This window comes from Cyprinodon tularosa, unplaced genomic scaffold, assembly GCF_016077235.1.
Source record: "Cyprinodon tularosa strain WSP-4 unplaced genomic scaffold, ASM1607723v1 ctg174, whole genome shotgun sequence".
Taxonomy (NCBI): domain Eukaryota; kingdom Metazoa; phylum Chordata; class Actinopteri; order Cyprinodontiformes; family Cyprinodontidae; genus Cyprinodon; species Cyprinodon tularosa.
This window is the reverse complement of record NW_024038565.1, coordinates 74,620-94,604: the sequence shown is the minus strand read 5'-3', so window position 1 is coordinate 94,604 and position 19,985 is coordinate 74,620.

Genomic DNA, 19,985 nt, shown 5'->3' with positions numbered 1-19,985 from the left:
CACATACAAAAAATTACCTGCATTTGGGATTCACAGATGCTCCAGCTTTTATCTGACTCCAGTCTTTGTAACAAAATGAGAAAAGTTCACCTATTTTATTGAACACAAAAGTTAAGCTGAAGACAGTTTTGTATCTCAGTTTTGGATAATTATCGAAGATGTATTAGAAAAAAAGGAGAGGGAATATTAATATAGAAAAAACGATAATCCATTTTTAATTGTATGAATTTGAAATGGGTTTCCACACTTGGTATTCTAACATGAGGGTTAGTCTAGCAAAAAAACTGTGAGGAAGAAACTCAGTTCACTGCTGTGGGAGGGGAATGATTAGGACTCCATCAATGTCTCTGTTTAGCCTGGTCTCAAAGAGCGTGAGAAAAACCAGCCCCTGGGCTATAGTGCCCACAGACGAGCCTTGTGAATGAAATAAGAGCCCAGGGCATTCTATACATCCACTGATGCCATGAAACCGACCACCCTTGTTTTTGTGATACAGCTTGCAAATCATGTTTACAGACAGACGTATAGAGGAAATAGAAGTCATTACTTCCTCTTAGTCTTTTCCTGGAGTATATTCAATATAGCACAGCAGCATGTGACTGTACTGACATTTAGGTTATTAATAACCAAATCTTCTTTTCACTTGCAGTAAACATTTTTAGGGGAAAACAATCACTATTTCCATGACTGAACTGTATCCCCATTTATGTGAATAACTAAAACCAATCAAGTCAAAAACATTAAACATAAACATTTTTTTTTCTGAAAAGAATGGAAACTTAACTTTAATGTTACAATGTGGAGCAATGGCTTTTAAAGTAAAAACTGTAATAAATTATTTATTGATCTGATATGGAAATGTAGTTTAAAGAGATAACATTAGATTATGTTGCTTATTTGTGAAATTGGAAAATTGTATTCCACAACTAAAAACTGATAGGACTGCATTTGATCAATCCATTTGGAGCTTACTGATGAATTAAAAATATCTGTATGGAAAAATTTCACCTTTTGAGCCATAAAAAAGAGATTTAAAATGGATATTCTTACCTCTTACATCTTGTTCAGCTGTTGTTTATTTTAACCTAACTGAAGCATTTAGTTATTCATGTAAATTTGCCTCCTACAAACAAAACAGATATCTTATGAAGATTAGACATAGATACATTTTAACTTGAACAGATTGTTGGTGTACTTATTTTCTAAAAGCCTAGAAAAATAATAGAAATAACTATACAGGAAAACATAAAAATTTGGAATAGTTTTGCTATTCATTTTTATTATTTCCCTATTTAAATTCAGTCTTCAGTTTTTAACACTTCAAATTGGTAAGAAAATAAAAACACTTGAGTTCAGGTTACTACGGTAAATCAATTTTGAAAACAGGATAAAAACTGTAGATTGGTGATAATGTTTTAGGGGTTTGGGCTAACAAGTGCTTTGATAATTAATTCTAATTTCTCCCATCACGCTCTTGCCTACTTGCTTTCAGTGGTGTTTAGAAATATGTTTTATGGGAAGTGCAAGTATCAGGTCCTAGGACGGCTCAGCTAGTCAGCTAAGGATTTTTTTTCACATGTTAAAAACCTTCTGCTTTATGAGTGCTCCAGTACTAAATTCCTTGTACCGGTATACTAAATGGTAAGTCAGAAGACTTTACCAAAGTGCTTTATACTACTTTCATTTAGTCATTCAAAGATTGCACTGTAGAGCCAGGTGTGCTCAGGCTACCTGACAGAAGCGAGGCTGCCATACACAGGTACCACCAGGCCCCCACCCACTTAACTTTGTCTCATTCTGTGAGACTCTCCTGCGGATCACACTGGTAGAGATGCCACAATGGTTCCATGTCAAGGAAAATGAAAAAAAAAAATGAAAAGAAAAAAAGATATATACCGGTAATACAAAATAATGTTTTATTAACCCTTTGGATTTTCATTGTGAATTGGTTTAAAAACATTCCAAAATGGGTATCTGGCATGCTACTTTTTAAAAATGTCATGATTTTATCTAAAGCTTGGACCCACATGCAGTAAAGTGAAACAGAGAGACACAGAGTAAAGGTTTGAACGGGTTTTATTGAAAGGTATTTTAGAGTTCGGTGCTGAGTTCCTCCGAACTCTGCTTGGCCGGAGAACTGAAAGACGAGGGGAAGACAGACTGTTAGATTCAGGCTCAGTGGGGAATTGGAGTTGTTAATCTTGAAGGAGAGGATTTGTTGCCACTCACGTTTCCAGAGAAGAAGGGACACATAGACTCCCGTCTGTGTGTTGGTCTTCAAGGGTTTGTTTGATTCGGTGGAGGACGGAACAGGGATTACCCAGAACACGGACGGAGTGGAAAGATGCAGCCGCTGGTTGCAACTCAGTTTTCCTGTGGTACTTGAACGGGTCGTGGTGAAGATGACTTCCTTACTCAGAGAGTGATCTCAGCGTGCTCAAAGGTGGCTGGATCCAAACCTCCTGTTTGGAATTCGTCACTCAATGTAAGACTCAGTTGATCCCACTTTGGAGAAGGCGGTCCGAAAAGGTCCAGTTTGCAGGAAGGCTTCCCCAAACTGGCAAACACTCTGGCGTCGAAGTAGTGGCAACCAGCAGCTTGAAAGTAGTCAGGTGATGAGGCAACAGCTTGCAGGTGTGGGAGGAGCCGAACCGGAGCCAGGCGCCTCCTGGTAGTGGAAGGGAGACATATCCATTTCATTTCTGGGAACTTCGCCTATTTTGCACACCCAAATGGAAAAGCAAATAACTAAAGAACTATTAGCCCAAATTACATGTGTGATATGTTATTTGAAAGCTAACACCTTCTAGTTTCTGAATATATACATGAAAATTGGGTGAGTAAAACACAGCCCAAGCTTCATAAAGCCCAACTCCATCAGTTCAAACATGACTCAAAGTTTTTTTTTTTTTTTTTGTTATTCTCGAAAGGTCTTTTTTGAACAGTAGTAATAAAGACATGCTTGCTTGTTGTGGCTGCTTTGTCATGCTACATTCGACATGCTGCTATAATAGTGCTTTGGTGCTCCCTATGTCCATAAAATAAACTAGGTGGTTGAATTATGTACAATCTAAGTTTTCCAACGATGTCTAACATGTCTATATTGGTAAACATTTTACCAGTGTAATTTTCATGCATTCTGAGTTATTAAATGTAAACGCTTTAAAAACTGTGGGTTTAGAGAGGATAAACTGTCTGATTTATCAGGAAAATAATTATCTAACAATTCTGGTTCAATCATACACCCTTAACATTTTATCAATAAATTGTAAATCCATATTTTATAAAAGGAAAAAAAGTAGAACAGTCACTGGAAGGCTACACAGAGGGATTTTCCCCACACATTTTCATGAAAGAACATACATTTTTGATCCACAAAATCAATTTTATTTCACTAAGACCAGGATAGTATTTTTTTTAAACACCAACATATTTGTCAAGAAAGGGAGTTGGATGGCTGTGGTAAAACAAAATGAGAATGAAACTCACTGTAAAAAAAAGACAAAAATACCAACATGGATGAGCAATGTTGTCAACAACACCAGTAAGGTTAAAATTACTGTATTTAATAATTGAAATAAAGAAAAAAAATATATGTATGATGTTTTTCTTAAGGGCACAGTTTTACAAAGCCTCACATCACACCAAAATTCTTTTTATTCAATCCCGGAACACAATATGATGGGTACTAGGTGGAAAAAGGTGAAAGCAATACTCTTGGTTTTAAGGGAATAGATCCAGAAGAAATTTGTATACAGCCTTCTATCACTACTAATAATGTACTGGTTATATGTTCAGAAACACCTTACTGTGATTGCTTATTCTACAAAAAAGGGCATCAAGACTGATGTGATTGCATATTCTAATAGTACAGCAAAACAAAATGCAAAAAAAATGACAACATATAAAAACAGCTCTGCAGTGTCAAAATTTTGAACATATTGTTGAACAGTAAATGTTCAGAATTATAGATCTGAGTTATATTTAAAGAAAAATAAGTTATTATTACTAATGCGGTGAGAAGAGCTCCACAGTAGTCTTGAGAGCAGGGAGATGATAAATTGATTTTGACATCATAAGAGGCAGTAAGTGGCTTCTGCTGGGTGTCTTTGAACCACACTTGAAACCAATAAAATATCGAATGTTTTGAATCAGCCTTTCAAAAGCTACAGTATTAAATAAAGAAAGAGTGCCTCAACTTTGGAGTTTGAATTGTTTAAACTCTCAAACTTTGGGGTTATCATTTTTGGGACACAAATAGTTATATTGTTAAAATATAAAGCATTTCATCTGATGATATTTTCTATTGGACAGTCTCACTATAAAATAGGTATTCTTTTCAAATATTTCATGTCTGAAATATATGCACTTCCTTTCCAAATTATGTTGGCAATCCGCCCACACAAATACTTTAGTCAGTATTTTAGTCATGTTAATACTCTACAAAGGACAGGCCTGGAATACACAGTTTCAAAGGTCAAAATCCTTTTTTATCTAGTTATCTTCATTTGGTGGAACAAGCTGTTCCCCACTTAACCAGAGGGTGGCAGCAGTGACTATTTAGAGCCTAAGACTCAAAAAGCACCAGACTCAAAAAGCCCTGAGGCATTTTACTGAAGACAAATACACAAAAAAAGAAACGTTGTTGGTTTGTTAGTAGGATCAGTTGAAAACTTATGAACATATTTCATGGATTTTTTATTTTTTTTACCAGAGATGTGCCAAGGAAAAAATAAAATATACATTGGTAATGATCGATATCATGTGCAATCTGTCACAATTTGAGGTAACATTTGCTTCTTCGCAGTAGGGGTGTAAATAATAATAGTTTTGTATCGATGGATCGATCCAACAGCCGACGATCCGATACATCGACACGTCCGCAAGAGAATCGATTCATGTTTTTTTTTTCCTACGGTCTATTTTTATCCATTTGCTCCTGGGCGTAATTCTCCCTCCTGTGCTGCGGTGGTGCTAAATCTATTTTGCCCTCTTAACTTGCTTCCTAGTTATACTCTTACAGCAGTGTGTTGCGGTAAGCTTGACACAGACTTTTTTAAATTAAGCTCAATATTGAAGCGTGGTCTGCACTACACGCTGTGGGTCTAGATACGGCCGAGGCGGCGAGGAAGTGGGGGCGAGTTGAGTCCAACAACGGAGGGACGTGAGGGCCAAATTGAGTGGAGATCCAGGTGGAAAAAGGGTCCCAGCGTTCTCGCGCACCTCACTCTTCTAGCAGGTCAAACTTTACGAGTTGTTTTCCGCAATTTTGGTCATAAGAACAAAACAAGCCGGCATCCTGTCTGCGGCGCTGTTTGTGGTCCGCTACAATTTGGGAGAGGTGCAGCGGAGCATCTCTCAAGGGGGCGGGGACGTCTGGAGCCGAGGTATTGCATTGCACTCATTGCACTTATTTTGTGTAGTATTTTTTGATGCAACTTTTCTACTTCTGTTATTTGCTGTTGTTTCTAAAAAAAAATAATACATAACGATATTACAGCTTTCATTGATTTATTTCAAACTTGAAACTTTGTTTAGCCTGTAAGGTGTAAAAAAAAAAAATAATAAAATAAATAATTAACCGAATAATCGATTAATCGAATCGTGGTGTATTCTTGAGTATCGAAAATAATCGAATCGCTGGGTCAGGAAATCGATACTGAATCGAATCGCCATGATGGATGTGATTTACACCCCTACTTCGCAGTGGTGTGCACTCTCTGAGTGCTTTCCTACCTTCTCTTTTGTAATTGTCTGACAGAGAATTAATGCTAATACTCAGTGTTGGGAAGTTTTCTTAAAAATGTAACTTGTAATAATTATAAGTTACTTCTCCAAATAAGTAACTGAGTTAGTAACCAAGTTAATGCACATTCAAAGTTACTAGTTAATAGTCAAAGTAACTATGCAGTTAACTTTTATGGTATATAATGTTAAATCATTTAAATACCTTTCCATCTGAACGTGAAATATAACTAGATGTTCAACTATGAAATATAAGAGGTTTGAAATTAATTAATTGTTTTAATGATTAATAAAGCAAATGTATATCTAAAAACATTGTAAAACAATTTGTGCCATTTTGGTGTGTGTGTTGGGAAAACTGAGTTTTAATATAATCATGAGGATGTGATTATGGTATTTGTTTAAAATAAAAGCACTAAAGCAAATTACATGTTTTAGATCTTTATACTTTTCCCAATGACAGCCTTTAAATTGCTTTTAAAAAAAGATAAATGAACAGAATTTTTTTTTCAAGCAATTTAACGTGAACAAAAATGTACTTTACAATCAAATCTGGCAAGGTTGCAAAATTAAAAATTCAGTAATACTGACAGGAAAGAGCAAAATGTGGGCCACCAGCTATCAATCAATGTTGAAATGGTGTGTGGAGCTTCTTTAGATCAGAGCTTCTTCCAAACAATGTAGATTAAGTCTTTGTTTCCCCGACATAATGATCAAATCACAGACAAATAGGGCCTTTGACTTTTGAGGCGTCATATATGCCACTATCTGAGCTCCTCTTAGCCAACTGGTGTCACTTACTGTATGTGTAGCTCAGCTCCGTGCTGGTCCTTGCTACATGAATCTCAGCAGTGCAGAGACTCGGTCAGGGTTGCGGTGTGCTCCTGTTCCTGCTCCTGCCTTGCTTAAGCAAAAGGAGGGTGGAGAACAAGGTACCTATTGGGATCAATAGGGGAGCTGGTTCCCTAGAAGAAACTAGTTCCTGAGTATCTGTGAAGGTTCTCAGTCATTCAGATCATGGTCAATCCGTTTAGGTAACTGGACGTGAAGTGTTCTAGAAGATGTTTCACCTCCTATCCAAGAGGCTTCTTTAGTTCTAACTAGCTGTGGGGAGCACCGAGATTAATTTATACTGTAGGACCTACAGTGTAGGTATTACGAAGAATTAGGGGAAAATAAAAGGTGGCTCTGATCCCTCCAACTGGATAGACCATAGAGGTCACCTGAGGGGTGTTAATGGTCTTTAGGGGGTTCTGATGGATTGTAAACTCCCACGTCAGAGTGGTTTTGGTCACATTCCTCATTGATAGGGGCAGTAAAGTGCTTTGTAAGTACATGTAGATGACAGGTTATGTCTGAGACCCCCTACTCTATTGAGAAATTGTTTTTCCAGATTCCCAAAGATAGCTTCCTTAACTCCTCTTTCAATCCATCTGTCTTCCTTGGCAAGAATATGGATATTTTTGTCCTCGAATGAGTGTCCTTAAGCCTTCAGGTGTAGATGAACAGCTGAGAGGTGCACAGGAATCTGGTGCTGGTTAACAGCTTTTGCAACAGCCAACCTAGCTTCCAGTGTGAATCGAAGAAATGTTTGAAAGCTGTTTTTTCCTCGATGTACTGTTGAGAGGACAGACATTTCAACAGTCATGTCAGCTTCACTTCTTTCTAGATTTCCAGAAGTTTTGCATGTAGGTGTAGATACCTCTATTTAAGGATCTGTAAGCAACTCTAAAGACAGACACACTCTGTAACATATGCACATGATAGTGTAGCATTTAGTATTTATATTAAGTGCTGAAACAGTCCATGAAATGGTGGTTTGTTTGAATGTCAGCAGGGATTATACAGTCATGGCCAAAAGTATTGAGAATGATACAAATATTATATTTTCACATGATCTGCTGCCCTCTGGTTTTCATGTGTGTATGTCAGATGTTGTCATCACATACAGAAATACAATGAAATACAATCATATTATAAGTAACAAAAGCTTTTAAAGACAGTTAGAATGAGTTAATGCAGCAAGTCAGTATTTACAGTGTTGACCCCTCTTCTTCAGGACCTCTGCAATTCTCCCATGCATGCTCTCAATCAACTTCTGGACCAAATCCTGACTGATAGCAGTCCATTCTTGCACAATCAATGCTTTCATTTTGTCAGAATTCCTAGGTTTTCATTTGTTCACCCATCTCTTGATGATTGACCACAAGTTTTCAATGGGATTTAGATTTAGGGAGCTTCCAGGCCATTCCTGAGCAAGCTCTGCACTGCTAGTAGCCAGATCCCGCAGCTGAAACACTTTTAAGAGACAGTCCTGGCGCTTGTTGGTCTTTCTTGGGCACCCTGGAGCCTTTTTGGCAACAATGGAACCTCTCTCCTTGAAGTTCTTGATGATGAGATAGATTGTTGACTGAGGTGCAATCTTTCTAGCTGCAATTCTCTTTCCTGTTAGGCCATTTTTGTGCAGTCCAATGATGACTGCACATGTGTCTTTAGAGATAACCATGGTTCACAGTGGAGAAGCAATGATACCAAGCACCAGCATCTTTTTAAAGTGTCCAGTGGTGTCATTCTTACTTAATCATGACAGATGTTATCATACAGTTTTCCATTTTAGTTATTTATATGTACCAGTCCATTTTTTGGGTTGACTGGCGACTTCACAAAGACACATTCAGCTGTCTGCAATGGCAGTAAAGTATTCAATCTTTCATCTTATGTTGAATATTTCAGTTTTTCCGTACATTTTTCTCGCCAGATTCCACAAAACAAGTTAAGCTTTGAAGTGTAAAAGTATTACTAAGATATGATCTCATGCTGAGTTTCTTGCCTTTTGGCCTCCTGCATACTGAAAAACAAAAATGTTCAAATATGTAAAGCTTAAAGACAAGATCCAAATAGATATGGTCTGTTTCCTCTCTATGCATCAACACCAACTATTTTATCAAAAGGTCATGTCCATGTAATAGTGACTTGTGTTGCAACAGTTTTCAGGTACATGTATATATTTAGGTGTGCATCATTACAAGAGATAAATGCAGTTTAACAACCATATATAGCATTGTAAGATTTATTACTAATTTTAGCCCACTTACTCACACCTGCTTCCCAAATGTATGAATCAGATTAGCTGTCTTCTGAACCTGCATACTAGATGAATGCAAGGCTGTATAAAGTTATGTTTTGTTTGGTTAGTTGTTTTACACTCCATTAAATTAGGTAAAAAAGCATTAGACCCTGGTCCTCCAAGGCATTATTCTTGCCACATGCACCAAGACAACTTTCTGATCTGGGATACAGAAATTTTAAAGAAAATGGTTAAACTAAGTAAAAATAAAGTTTTGAAGAATGTCTCTCCTGATCCACACTCAGATTTACCTGCAGTACCTCTTCGGATCTCCTTGGACCTTTTTACCTCATCGACACTGGATTTGGATTCGCCTTCTGGAAACTCCTGCCTTCCTTTGCCTGCTTGCTTCTACTCGTCAGCCAGCTCAGCAGCCTTCTTTGTTTCGGCCCCTGGAACTCTCTGGGCGGCATTTGCCACGTGCTGTTGGAAATTCTCCAGCTGGATTCCACTCCTTCTTCTGGGCACAGACTGAAGTTTAAAACCAGAGATTCCGGCCTTTACCGCTGTAGCTGATGAGTCGCTGATTTAACATTTAATAATAAATGCTTTTGTGAATCATCTGTCTGCTTGAAATTATGGGTCCACAGTCCACAGAGTCCTGAAAATCAGATCAATAAGTAATATCTGATAAAGCTATTGTCATTTCAGGAGACATTTGGTCAGGTTATTGTAATAACTTATTTATCCATTGAACATGTTGTTTAAGAGATTGTGATTAATAATCATGTTAAGGAAAACTGTAAAAAATCTGCTTTGGAGAAAAATAAATGTTGATGTTACGAATATATAAACAAGACTGCAGAGTCCAATATATATATATATATATTTTAAATGAGATCTTGTAATGAAAGAAATCATAAACATATTGATGTTGGGAACTGGGTTGGTTCCTGTTTGCCTGCTGTTTTCATCTTCATCCACAAGATGGCAACTTGAGCTGCACCTGGATGGGTGTGCCCTCTCTGCACACCTGTTCTTCATCACCTAATCACCCTAGAGCTTAAGAGGACGCAGACTGCCAGCACCTCGTTGCCTAAGTGTTTGCCAGTAATGGTACTCTTAGAATCTTTATTCAACTCATCAACAGGCTCTAATGGAGTTTTCAACAAACCACAACGATTTTGTCTTACAACTTGTCCATCTTCAGTTTTCACTTCAAATGAACGTGGAGCTACTTCCTGCTGAATACTTGCTTTAGTATTCCATCCCTTATCATCCTGAATCCTTACTGGATCATTGTATGACATTGAGGGTAGGATCTTAGCTGATCTGTCATAATGTCTTTTGTTTTACTTTCTGCTTTCGGAACTTGCACTCCAACTTTGACGATTTCTTTACAACTTGTTCATTGCTGTCATAACTCGGCAGAGTTGTGCGAATCTTCTGATTAATCAGAAGTTCAACAGGTGAAAATTCACATTGCAATGGTGATGATCTGTAGCTTAATTAAGCTAAATACAGGTCAGAGTTATTTTCTGCAGCTTTCTTCAGAAGTTTCCATTCGATTGTGCATAATCAGGACTTGATGTTACATACTTAAAATCATACTGTTCTACAAACTTTTAACATTCTCTGCTACTAAAACATGGTCCATTGTCACTGACAAGAATATGTGGAATGCCATGCCTTGCAAAGATTAATTTAGCATGCATTATGACACAATTTGATGACATATTACCTAACAGAGACATCTCCGGATAGTTTGAATAGTAATCAATATCACTAAATAGTCTTTACCTTTAAAATGAAACAAATCCATTCCCACTTTCAGCCATGGTGATGTTGGAATGTCAGTTATTATCATTGGTTCTTTGCTCTGTTTGTTTCTAAATGTCTGACATGTTGCATATTTGCTTATTAGCACCTCAATATCCTTATTCCAGCCAGGCCAGAAATCTGATTTCTATCTCTTCTTTTACACATTTCTATGCCTAAGTGACCCTCATTAATCTGCTGCATTAATCTTATCTCTTGTGGAATCACAATTCTGTTGTTTTTCAATTACAGTCCAGCTTGAACACTGAAAAACTGAACATTAATCTAGTTTGTCCTGTTTGTCTCTGTGTTGCCCTGCGATGGACTGGCGACCTGTCCAGGGTGTACCCCGCCTCTCGCTGGAGATAGGAACCAGCCCCCCTTGCGACCCTGCTTGATAAGCGTAAGAGAAAATGGATGGATGAATGAACATATTGGCCATCCTTCATCCATATTCTGTATGACCAGCTGTAGCTCTGTATCATTAGCTGTGGTCTCAACTATATGCAAACTTTCCATCTGACAAAGGCAACACAGTGGACACCCTATTCACATGACACTGAATATCCTATTGAGCTGAACTCACTGTTTGTAGGGGCTCTAGACAGAGCATCAGCAAGAATCAGATGTTTTCCTGGAGTGCAGATCAGTGTAAAGTCATACCTCTGCATCTTCATCATAAACCTCTGAATCCTCTCTAACATCTCATTCAGATGTTTTTTTTGGGGGCAACCAAGGATCGATGATTTGTTTCAGCTAAAAAAGATAGCAGGCATGATACATAGTTATGAAACCGTTTTAGTCCATAAGCCAGCCCCAAACATTCTTTTTCTATTTGATTGATTTTGCATTCAGCTTTTGTCATGGCTCTGGACTCATAAGCCAGTGGCTCCTAATGTTCATTCTCAGCCTGAAGAAGAACTGCTCCAATCCCATCTTTTGAGGCATCCGTAGACAGTTTTATTTTCTTAGTTGGATCGTAGAAGGTGAGCACCTGTTACGTAATCAGATATTTTTATATTTTTTTAAATTCCTTCCACTCTTGTTCATGAAGTTATATCCACTGGAACTAACTATCGTTGTACAGGATACTGCAAATGTTTGTCGTCTTTGCACTCAAATTGGGAATGACTTTCCTATAAAATCAATCATCCTGATTATGCCCAGGAGACATATTTTGTCCACAGGCGGTGGTATATTCAAGATGGCTTGTATTTTATCTTTATCTGGTTGAACACATTTGGAAGATAGTTTGTCTCCAAGAAACATCATTTCTTTAACGCCAAATGCCACAGACTCTTTTATGCTTTCACATTAAAGCCATTATCGCCACCTAGTGGACCTGAACATAATTCAGACATCACAGACCTAGCTCTGAATCCTCTCTCCTCGGGATACCGTGAATCTACACCCACTGGCTGCCCAAGTTCCACCTTCAGCTCCTCAGTGAAATCCCAGGCAGTTCCTGGATTCTCTAGCTGGCAGTCGGATCGCTTCTCCCTCCTCCTCCATGCCTGAGCTTACCTGTCTGCCCTGTACCGCATCCTCCATAAAATTAACCTGAGCTCACTTGGTCAAAAAACTCCCCCCTGGAACTTGGACACCCACAAAGGAACCAAACCATAACCTACATCCTCCTCCCTTCTGGATGAAGGAAGACCTCAAGCCAAGTAAGATCTGTTCATTTATCTCCTTTTTAAGTTACAGCAACAGACAGCCTCAAAGCTCTGCTCAGCAGTGTGCCGACTTCACCGTGAAACCCCTTGGGCCAAGAACCAGTTCCAATCTCTGAAAGTTTTTTAACTGTTAAACCTTATTTATCGGCTATCTGTTGTCCTTTGTTTCTGCATGTAGTTTAGGAAACTGGAAACCAGCATGACAATTGAATGCATATACAGTGTCTAAATGCTGTCAAAACACAATCCAATTCTTAGATAGAACTTAGATATCTGTCATTCATATCTTTAAAAAAAAAAGTTATTATAGTTATTGGTGCCATAATAGTGATTTACTTTGCAACAAAGAGGCTAGTAGATAAGAGACTATCACTGGATCACTGATTTGTAGGTTAATACAACTGAAGGAATGCCAATGCCCATCCAATGTCCCCCAATGCTTGTTTGCTCACACCTCATACCCCATAAATTTTCAAAACTTTATCTTTCACTGAATGAAATTACCTTTGTTTTAGTGCTGTATTGCAGTTGTGACATCTGCTGGAGCAATAATCGCCTGTTTTTATTAAATCGTTCTGGTAGAGAGGCTACCCCGCACTGCTGCATTATTCATACTCTGCCAAAGAAACAAGGGAATCAGAGGTCCCGACCATCACATTGATGACATGCAAAGTCAGAGGGAAAGACTGTGTACCGATTACATTCGCTGTCAGTGGTGCTTTCCCAGCTGCTCTGATCAGCTTGCATACAAGATTCACGAACAAGACTGAAACAGTTGTTGTAGCTACGGAATATAGGCATTGTTAGATCTGTTCATACAGATCGTAAATTGGTGCATAAATGTATACTGAATCAGCAGCAATCTGCACCTAAAATTGTGAATGTAAATTTGATTTACATCTTGGATTTCCAAAAAAACAAATTCACTTTATCTTGTTTCATCTAAGGTTTCCCGTTGTTGTTGCAGTTTTCTTAGAAGTTCATTAAAGCAATGCATCATGTTCCCAGCTCACAGTTTCCCCTTCACAAAGAGCGAAAAATATTTGAAACTATAAACATCAGTCACAGTGAAACAAACCTTAAAGGCTCTGTCAGAGACAAATTTAACCAGCAGCCTGAATAAAATATGTACATCTACAACACTTTAATAATTACATAATTCATGCTTTCTGTTATGGGGAGAGTTATGACAAAAAATGCATAAAGATTTTCCAATATCACATTTCAGAATTTTAGGCCTTAGAGTTGTATTCAGGTTTGCTACTAAAATGAATATCACTGAGCTTTCTGTAATAAAAGACACTGAACTGAATCATTGCATTAGGGAGGGTTTCACACTTGCAATATAGCTTTTAAATTAAGTTAACTAATACTTGCAATAAAATATTTAAGAAAATGTCTATGTATGCTGATGTCGGAAGACTGGCTTTGGTTTGCATAAATTAACAAGCCTGACTGTGTGAGTTCCTGTGTTGACTCTATGTGATTGAGCCGAGGATGTCAGTGCACTTCCCTGGTAGCTTTCTCCATTTGTCACCATCTTGAGCCATGGGATGACGGGCACCAGTCGGACCCGAGAGCTCCTGTCTGTCTCGCTGTAATCCTGCTCTTAGCATGTGTAGGCACGTCTATGGCTCCCAAGTACACCCATCTCATAGAAACTAATCCTTTTATCCCTTGCTGTGTGTCGACCCCAAAAGCATTTAGAGATGTGAGCTGCAGAGCCACACAATGTCAAGTGTGGCCCTCATCACCCAAGAATCGATACACTGAAAGTAATTTGGAATGCCTAAGGCCGGAGAACAACCTTTTGCTTATGTGGGAAGAAATGTGCCACCAACTCATCTTATCAAAAATGAAATTAATCATATGGCTAAAGACAGACAATATATGACCAAGATTCTGGATGAACACACTCAAGGTAAACTTTCAAAATTCAGAAATTGTTTAACCACGCAATTAGAAAGATAAATACATTTTGACTAAGTTGCAACAATACTGAGAAGTCACAGTTTGGTTCAATACTTTAGTATCACACATTGGTATTTTTTTTATTAAAAATGGTTTTCCTTGCACTTTCTTAAATATAATTTATTGAAATTAATTACTAACTCTTTTTATTTTCATTCTAGGAGCACAGTTTTTTTATTAAATCCCTTGAAAGAGCAAAAAAATAAGTCAGTAAAAAATGTATTTGCTGGAAAAATTACCCATCTTCTGTGAAAAGAAGATGGGTGCATCCTCCAAAATAAAAGCTATCCCATACCTGCCTTCTGGGGCATATTCCTAGAAGCAAATTAAACAAAAACTCAGGTCCTTATAAAATGACCCACTTAATCAGCTACCCCTCACCCTAATCTTTAGAAGTGCCAACACTTAGCTGCATACATGTATACAGCAAAGTTATGAATGAAAAATTGATAAATTCCTAGATATTTATCAAACAGTGTTATACAGATTTTAAACATTTAAAATGTATCAACTAAAAGGTATCAACTATATACAAAACTGTATCATGTGGGGATCCCTGTCCCTATTGGTAGAATATAAAACAAACCCACCTTATCCCTAACATGAAAACAATTAAGGAACCCTTATATTCTCACTAGCATAATAAACAAAAATGCAGGTCCTTATAGAGTCTACACTTCACACTCATCTGTTTGAGTTCCAGCAATTAGCTGCATGTAAAACATAAATGTAAGTAAAAGGCCCACTTTCAAATGAACCAAAAGTCTGCTCATTTATTTTTTTATTTTTATGTCTTTCCTGCACTACTGGCTCCTCATTGTGTACAGTAGGCTGACAGGAAAGAGGGAACTAGAGAGGGGGAGAGACATGCGGCAAAGGATCACAGGTCGGATTCGAAGTCATCCGTGCTAAGCACAGTGCCAATAAAGCGCACCCCCAAAAGTCTGTTTACTAAAAATTTATATTTTACTTGAGAAAATTTTGGATGTTGACATTTTCTGCTGACAGCATACACTTGCTTGCTGTGACAATGTCACCCAGGGCCACTGGAAATACTTTTGAATGGGGGTGCTGGGTAAATGTTTTTGTTTTTTGGACTAAAGACCTATGATAGGACCTTAGGCCTATTTAAAATTAAATAAAAATAAATAATTAAATAAAATAGATTGATTTTCACTACTTTATTGTCATTTATACTTCAGTGCACGCAACCACGGTCAACAACTAACAGACATCAGCAGTTCTCAGGTGAATATTTATGCGCTATTAAATAAACTATGAAGGTTTAGTTTTGTTAGAAAACTATGCATTGTTAGAGTGAATTTGAAGTTGTAGAGAAAGCTAATAAATTAAGACTGGTTTAGTGGCAGTACAATGATCTATAGTGTAGTTATTGCTCATTTTATACTTATTCTAATAATGCAAAATGTGAAAGTGTAGATATTACTTATCTAAGTGATCAAGCTTTAATATAATGTAAGCCTCTTATCTAAATCGACTTGATTTATAGAGAAAGAGGATAAGTGAGAACAGCTACACATGAAATTAATTTGATAATAATCCACCTCTCCTTGGTGACGCTGTTGAATATTTCTCTATGATTTTTTCCTGGTATTGCAACTTGCAGACGGTCCCTAAGCCTTTGCACACAAGCAAACCCTGCATAGAGTTTAGTGCAATTCTCCCAGCACAGTCGGATTCTCGTTTTGAATAAAATGTGGTTGTAGCTCACTGTCTACCTTACTGTGGTTGGGGAGAGATGTCGGTTTTGTAGCAGAAATGATCCGCCTTTGAGTTATTGATCCGGAGAAGTAGAAATTGTGAATATCTTTATAAGGCTAGTTTAAACTGCAGGCCTTGATGCTCAGTTCTGATTATTTTGTGAAATCCGATTCTTTTTGCGTTAGTGTTCACATTTCCAAATATATCCGACTTGTATGTGATCTCCTGTGTGAACTGCAGTCATACAACATAAGTGTCCTGCATGCACATTAGATGACGCAATGACGTTGCGGGCCAGCTCTGTGTTTACGGAAGTAAACATGGATGGTAGTGCTGGCGCGCATCTAGCGATCTTTTCCAACCATAAAAACTCAATCTTTTCAATATTTTTAAACATAAATACTGCTTTCCACATCATCGTCCGTCATGGTTGTTGTTTTTCTTGCCGCTTCTGTGTAGCCAAACGCAGAATTGTGACCTTTGTATTAACGACGTTCAGGTCAAATTTAACCGAACTGGCCGTTCAGACACAGGTCGCATTTGGAAAGATCAGATTCGTATCATATTCAGGACCACATAGCCAAGTGGCCTGGGTTGCATTGGAAAAAATTGGATCTGTGTTGTTCAGACTGCCATGAAAAGATCAGATCCAAGTCGCAAAAAAATCGGATTTGGGTTACTTCAGGCTGCAATGTGAACGAAGCCTACCTTTACCGAAGTATACGACGGCTTGGTCTTCGGAAGGCAACATGGCAGTAGGCCATATGTATTTTCGGTTGGTACAGACTGATCAAGCAGGCAGCGCCCCCTGCTGTCCCATCAAGGATACTACCCACAAGTCAAAGATAATTTTTACCGGTGTGAGAAGGCAGTCTGATAACCTAAACAAGTTAATCTTCTCCTCTGCCACTTCGGCTACAGACCTGGTCTTTAGCTCTTGTGTCATGAACCGAGGACAGAGGGACCCAATAATATTCAAGGAGAGACAGTCAGTAGGAAAGTTCAAAGCGTTTATTAAATAAACAAACAAAACAAAAGTGGAGCTGTGCTTGCGGACACTGCAGGATGGGGAGCGGGGCACCACCCAATCACAGACACTCTGCAGGAGAAACACAGGTAAGTGACCACGATCATCTGACAAAGAATGATTATCTGAGTTGTCCACTTACCTGGTTTAACAGTCCAGTCCTAGAATGTCCCCAGGTGCTGCAGTCCCAGAGAACATGCTGGAAGCCCATCCTGGTCAGGGATCCAGAACAGACAGGAACAGACAGGGACCGGATCCAGATCAGGCAGGAACAGAACAGGTAGCAGGATCCAGACTTCCAGGAATCCACATACTCCCAGGAGGGTTCAGAGTCTGACAGGGTCCGAAAGCATGACTAGGTGGTCACACACAGGAGCAGACAGGATCAGGTGCAGAGGAGCAGGCTCAGTGGAAGAGGGTAGCCGAGACAGGACGTGGAACCAGAACTTGATGCAGGACTTTAAACTGGTCTCCTCCCTGGAGCCAGGCTGACTGAGATAAAAACTGAACCTCCCCACATATAGAGCTTAAAACCCAGCGGACTCCGTGGGGGAGGAACAGTGGACGATCAGGAGATGAGACAAACACAAAAACCTTGTTCCACCAGCCGTCAGGATCCAGGACATGAACCATGAAATAAAACTGAACAGACAGACTGACAGAAAACAAATAATGATCTGGTCCTGAATGCTCAGGCTGAACTGAATATAAACCAGAGGAAACAGGTGAGAGGAATAAATTATAATTGAGGCAGGGAGGGAAAAAGACAGGTGAAAGGAATGACTAATTAAGGGAGAGCAAACCGGCCAGATGATGACATCTTGTGCATAAACAGTTCTCCAAACAACTCTTTTATAGCTGACTTCTTGACTCTGGTGGAAATGCTGATGGTAAATCTGAGTCTGCTGCTTGTGTCTCTGCAGAGGTGTTTGCTTCTGTGGTGCCAGTGTTGCCAACTCCTAAGTAAGGAAAGTAGATATTGGCTGTGCAATAAGTCGCTGGAAGTCGCTGAATGACGTCATTGCCTAATTTGCATAATCTGCCACATGATGTGGAGTGCATGTTATTGACGTTGTGGGAGAAATAACGTCATTAGAAAGAGACAAAGTGAGCCGGCAGACCAAACCGGAAGAAAGTGCGCATTCAGCGTCTGCTCTGCCGATAATGCAAGCGTAGAAGAAGAAATGTGCTGTTTACCTGTGCAAAGAAAGAAACAACGAAAGAAAAATGTCTGAGGACTTCAGTGTTGAGGAAGAGCATGAGTTCTTTGCCGAGCTGAATGCGCTGGTTTGGTCTGCCGGCTTCCGTAGAATCGTGAGCGCGCATGGGGGCGCTATTAGGAAATCCTATACACTACTGTTTAGGCTCTAAAACGTTCTAAATGACTTCGTTTCGAGTAGATTCTGGATGCTACCCACTCAGGACACTTGGATTACATTGGACGAGCAGTATGGAGGAATATTGACACGTTTTTGTGGACTTTTATGGACCTTTCTGTCTCGGGCGCCATAGACCTCCATTATTTGAATGTCAGCAGACAGCAAGAAGCCTCCCAGATCTCCAGATGCATTTGAGATATCAAAAAAGTACTCCAGAGTTTTGTTCAGCATGGGGGTGAGTAGAAAATGAAGGCTAATCATGTTTTGGGTGTACTATTCCTTTAAGAATCTAAATGGAAAAAAGACTACAAAGAATCAATGAAAATAATTCAATTCAATTCAGTTTATTTATATAGCGCCAAATTCACAACACATGTCATCTCAAGGCACTTTACAGTTCAACCAGATCATACAGTCAAATTGATACAAAGTTTTCTATCTAAGGAAAACCAGTTTATTGCATTGACTCATTGACTCAAATACAATCCCCCACACTAAGCATGCTTGTAGCGACAGTGGAGAGGAAAAACTCCCTTTTAACAGGAAGAAACCTCCAGCAGAACCAGGCTCAGTGTGAGCGGCCATCTGCCGAGGCCGACTGGGGTTCAAGGAGACAGAAGCAGAGATACAAAAAGCAGCTGTAAAAGGCGGCCCCGTCCAGGAAACACACAGCCAGGCAGATGAGCTCCAAGGCAGCTCCCATGCCAGAGGACGAAGAGAGCACATCCACTCAGTCACGGTCAGAGAAACAGGACCACACTGGAAAACAGGCCGATCTCCAACATCTATTAACAAGGGTGTTGATAGAAGCAGCACAGCTGATGTTTTTTTCCAGGATGACGTCACAGCCAAACAGGAACAGACGAGGCAAAGCTACTCTGAGGAAAAGCAGAGAGAGCAGAAGGTTAGAGATTGAACTAACAGATTCTGCAGAATAGGAGAACAGAGAGAGAATGAAGCAGAATGATGAAATGGGGGTCCCTATGTCCTCCAAAAGTCTAAGCCTATAGCAGCATAACTATAGAGATAGCTCAGGATAACCTGAGCCACCCTAACTATAAGCTTTATCAAAAATGAAAGTTTTAAGCCTAGCCTTAAAAGTAGACAGGGTGTCTGCCTCACGGACTAAAACTGGTAGTTGGTTCCACAGGAGAGGAGCCTGATAACTAAAAGATCTGCCTCCCATTCTACTTTTAGAAATTCTAGGAACCACTAGTAAACCTGCAGATTGAGAGCGAAGTGCTCTGTTAGGAACATAAGGAACAATCAGATCTCTGATATAAGATGGAGCTTGGCCATTTAAGGCTTTATATGTGAGAAGGAGGATTTTAAATTCTATTCTTGATTTAACAGGAAGCCAATGAAGAGAAGCCAGGATAGGAGAGATATGATCTCTCTTTTTCATTTTCATTAGAACTCTGGCTGCAGCATTTTGGATCAGCTGAAGGCTTTTAACTACAGTTTGTGGACTTCCTGATAGTAAAGAATTACAATAGTCCAGCCTTGAAGTAACAAATGCATGGACTAGTTTCTCAGCATCACCCCTGGAAAGGATATTTCTAATTTTTGCAATGTTCCTC